This window comes from Eucyclogobius newberryi, unplaced genomic scaffold (genome assembly GCF_026437365.1).
Source record: "Eucyclogobius newberryi isolate DKJ021-1_F unplaced genomic scaffold, fEucNew1.0.hap1 SCAF_317, whole genome shotgun sequence".
Taxonomy (NCBI): domain Eukaryota; kingdom Metazoa; phylum Chordata; class Actinopteri; order Gobiiformes; family Gobiidae; genus Eucyclogobius; species Eucyclogobius newberryi.
In genome coordinates, this window is record NW_027315965.1 from 52,501 (window position 1) to 57,500 (window position 5,000).

Consider the following 5,000-nt stretch of genomic DNA (forward strand, 5'->3'; position numbering starts at 1 on the left):
CAAACAGTGCACTGATGATGGGGGATTATTTCATTTTGCTCATTTTGGTGTTTTTTCACATTTTAACCCATTTTCACCCCTTTTGCTCACAACTTCGTACTACGGCCCGGAAAAACGACAGAGTCGATGGGTATAGTGTACTATTGCCGAAAAACGACAGAGTCTTTTCGGGAATAGTGTACTATTTCGGTTTTTACTCTAAGTCCCTCAGGGGCATGGGGTGCTATACTATGATGGTCAGATCACCTCCAGGCCCCAGGGGAGTGCTTTTCTGGGGTCAAACAGTGCACTGATGATGGGGGATTATTTCATTTTGCTCATTTTGGTGTTTTTTCACATTTTAACCCATTTTCACCCCTTTTGCTCACAACTTCGTACTACGGCCCGGAAAAACGACAGAGTCGATGGGTATAGTGTACTATTGCCGAAAAACGACAGAGTCTTTTCGGGAATAGTGTACTATTTCGGTTTTTACTCTAAGTCCCTCAGGGGCATAGGGTGCTATACTCTGATGGTCAGATCACCTCCAGGCCCCAGGGGAGTGCTTTTCAGGGGTCAAACAGTGCACTGATGATGGGGGATTATTTCATTTTGCTCATTTTGGTGTTTTTTTTTTTTTTTTTTTTTTTTTTTTTCACATTTTAACCCATTTTAACCCATTTTGCTCACCCCGCACTCTGCCGCATATGAGGCCGGGGAAGGGCCACTCTGGCTGGGCATGGCCTCCGCTGAGCACCCCCTGGAGCCACTGGAGCCCCCGGAGGCCCTCCAGAGCCACCCCCCACTGTCCCCAGACTCACCCGGGGGAAGGGCCACTCTGGCTGGGCATGGTCTCCACCAAGCAGCCCCTGGAGCCCCCGGAGCACCTCCAGAGCCACCCCCCACTCTCCCCAGACTCTGCCCGGGGAAGGGCCACTCTGGCTGGGCATGGCCTCCACCGAGCACCCCCTGGAACCCCTGGAACCCCCGGAGGCCCTCCAGAGCCACCCCCCACTCTCCCCAGACTCACCCCGGGGAAGGGACACTCTGGCTGGGCATGGTCTCCACCAAGCACCCCCTGGAGCCCCCGGAGCACCCCCAGAGCCACCCCCCACTCTCCCCAGACTCACCCCGGGGAAGGGACACTCTGGCTGGGCATGGTCTCCACCAAGCACCCCCTGGAGCCCCCGGAGCACCTCCAGAGCCACCCCCCACTCCTCCAGACTCACCCCGGGGAAGGGACACTCTGCCTGGGCATGGCCCCCACTGAGCACCCCCTGGAACCCCTGGAGCCCCCGGAGCACCTCCAGAGCCACCCCCCACTCTCCCCAGACTCTGCCCGGGGAAGGGCCACTCTGGCTGGGCATGGTCTCCACCAAGCACCCCCTGGAGCCCCCGGAGCACCCCCAGAGCCACCCCCCACTCTCCCCAGACTCACCCCGGGGAAGGGCCACTCTGGCTGGGCATGGCCTCCGCCGAGCACCCCCTGGAGCCCCCGGAGCACCCCCAGAGCCACCCCCCACTCACCCCAGACTCACCCCGGGGAAGGGACACTCTGGCTGGGCATGGCCTCCACCAAGCACCCCCTGGAGCCCCTGGAACCCCCGGAGGCCCTCCAGAGCCACCCCCCACTCTCCCCAGACTCACCCCGGGGGAGGGCCACTCTGGCTGGGCATGGTCTCCACCAAGCACCCCCTGGAGCCCCCGGAGCACCTCCAGAGCCACCCCCCACTCCTCCAGACTCACCCCGGGGAAGGGACACTCTGGCTGGGCATGGCCCCCACCGAGCACCCCCTGGAGCCCCTGGAGCCCCCGGAGCACCTCCAGGGCCACCCCCCACTCCTCCAGACTCACCCCGGGGAAGGGACACTCTGGCTGGGCATGGTCTCCACCAAGCACCCCCTGGAGCCCCCGGAGCACCCCCAGAGCCACCCCCCACTCTCCCCAGACTCACCCCGGGGAAGGGACACTCTGGCTGGGCATGGCCTCCGCCGACCACCCCCTGGAGCCCCCGGAGCACCCCCAGAGCCACCCCCCACTCACCCCAGACTCACCCCGGGGAAGGGACACTCTGGCTGGGCATGGCCTCCACCAAGCACCCCCTGGAGCCCCTGGAACCCCCGGAGGCCCTCCAGAGCCACCCCCCACTCTCCCCAGACTCACCCCGGGGGAGGGCCACTCTGGCTGGGCATGGTCTCCACCAAGCACCCCCTGGAGCCCCCGGAGCACCTCCAGAGCCACCCCCCACTCCTCCAGACTCACCCCGGGGAAGGGACACTCTGGCTGGGCATGGCCTCCACCAAGCACCCCCTGGAGCCCCTGGAACCCCCGGAGGCCCTCCAGAGCCACCCCCCACTCTCCCCAGACTCACCCCGGGGGAGGGCCACTCTGGCTGGGCATGGTCTCCACCAAGCACCCCCTGGAGCCCCCGGAGCACCTCCAGAGCCACCCCCCACTCCTCCAGACTCACCCCGGGGAAGGGACACTCTGGCTGGGCATGGCCCCCACCGAGCACCCCCTGGAGCCCCTGGAGCCCCCGGAGCACCTCCAGGGCCACCCCCCACTCCTCCAGACTCACCCCGGGGAAGGGACACTCTGGCTGGGCATGGCCTCCGCCGAGCACCCCCTGGAGCCCCCGGAGCACCCCCAGAGCCACCCCCCACTCTCCTCCAGACTCACCCCGGGGAAGGGACACTCTGGCTGGGCATGGCCTCCGCCGACCACCCCCTGGAACCCCTGGAGCCCCCGGAGCACCTCCAGAGCCACCCCCCACTCTCCCCAGACTCTGCCCGGGGAAGGGACACTCTGGCCGGGCATGGCCTCCGCCGAGCACCCCCTGGAACCCCCGGAGGCCCTCCAGGGCCACCCCCCACTGTCCCCAGACTCACCCGGGGGAAGGGCCACTCTGGCTGGGCATGGTCTCCACCAAGCAGCCCCTGGAGCCCCCGGAGCACCTCCAGAGCCACCCCCCACTCTCCCCAGACTCTGCCCGGGGAAGGGCCACTCTGGCTGGGCATGGCCTCCACCGAGCACCCCCTGGAACCCCTGGAACCCCTGGAACCCCCGGAGGCCCTCCAGAGCCACCCCCCACTCTCCCCAGACTCACCCCGGGGAAGGGCCACTCTGGCTGGGCATGGTCTCCACCAAGCACCCCCTGGAGCCCCCGGAGCACCCCCAGAGCCACCCCCCACTCTCCCCAGACTCACCCCGGGGAAGGGACACTCTGGCTGGGCATGGTCTCCACCAAGCACCCCCTGGAGCCCCCGGAGCACCTCCAGAGCCACCCCCCACTCCTCCAGACTCACCCCGGGGAAGGGACACTCTGGCTGGGCATGGCCTCCGCCGAGCACCCCCTGGAGCCCCTGGAGCCCCCGGAGCACCTCCAGGGCCACCCCCCACTCCTCCAGACTCACCCCGGGGAAGGGACACTCTGGCTGGGCATGGCCTCCGCCGAGCACCCCCTGGAGCCCCCGGAGCACCCCCAGAGCCACCCCCCACTCTCCCCAGACTCACCCCGGGGAAGGGCCACTCTGGCTGGGCATGGCCTCCACCAAGCACCCCCTGGAGCCCCTGGAACCCCCGGAGGCCCTCCAGAGCCACCCCCCACTCTCCCCAGACTCACCCCGGGGAAGGGCCACTCTGGCTGGGCATGGCCTCCGCCGACCACCCCCTGGAACCCCTGGAGCCCCCGGAGCACCTCCAGAGCCACCCCCCACTCCTCCAGACTCTGCCCGGGGAAGGGCCACTCTGGCTGGGCATGGCCTCCACTGAGCACCCCCTGGAGCCCCCGGAGCACCCCCAGAGCCACCCCCCACTCACCCCAGACTCACCCCGGGGAAGGGACACTCTGGCTGGGCATGGCCTCCACCAAGCACCCCCTGGAGCCCCTGGAACCCCCGGAGGCCCTCCAGAGCCACCCCCCACTCTCCCCAGACTCACCCCGGGGGAGGGCCACTCTGGCTGGGCATGGTCTCCACCAAGCACCCCCTGGAGCCCCCGGAGCACCTCCAGAGCCACCCCCCACTCCTCCAGACTCACCCCGGGGAAGGGACACTCTGGCTGGGCATGGCCCCCACCGAGCACCCCCTGGAGCCCCTGGAGCCCCCGGAGCACCTCCAGGGCCACCCCCCACTCCTCCAGACTCACCCCGGGGAAGGGACACTCTGGCTGGGCATGGTCTCCACCAAGCACCCCCTGGAGCCCCCGGAGCACCCCCAGAGCCACCCCCCACTCTCCCCAGACTCACCCCGGGGAAGGGACACTCTGGCTGGGCATGGCCTCCGCCGACCACCCCCTGGAGCCCCCGGAGCACCCCCAGAGCCACCCCCCACTCACCCCAGACTCACCCCGGGGAAGGGACACTCTGGCTGGGCATGGCCTCCACCAAGCACCCCCTGGAGCCCCTGGAACCCCCGGAGGCCCTCCAGAGCCACCCCCCACTCTCCCCAGACTCACCCCGGGGGAGGGCCACTCTGGCTGGGCATGGTCTCCACCAAGCACCCCCTGGAGCCCCCGGAGCACCTCCAGAGCCACCCCCCACTCCTCCAGACTCACCCCGGGGAAGGGACACTCTGGCTGGGCATGGCCTCCACCAAGCACCCCCTGGAGCCCCTGGAACCCCCGGAGGCCCTCCAGAGCCACCCCCCACTCTCCCCAGACTCACCCCGGGGGAGGGCCACTCTGGCTGGGCATGGTCTCCACCAAGCACCCCCTGGAGCCCCCGGAGCACCTCCAGAGCCACCCCCCACTCCTCCAGACTCACCCCGGGGAAGGGACACTCTGGCTGGGCATGGCCCCCACCGAGCACCCCCTGGAGCCCCTGGAGCCCCCGGAGCACCTCCAGGGCCACCCCCCACTCCTCCAGACTCACCCCGGGGAAGGGACACTCTGGCTGGGCATGGCCTCCGCCGAGCACCCCCTGGAGCCCCCGGAGCACCCCCAGAGCCACCCCCCACTCTCCTCCAGACTCACCCCGGGGAAGGGACACTCTGGCTGGGCATGGCCTCCGCCGACCACCCCCT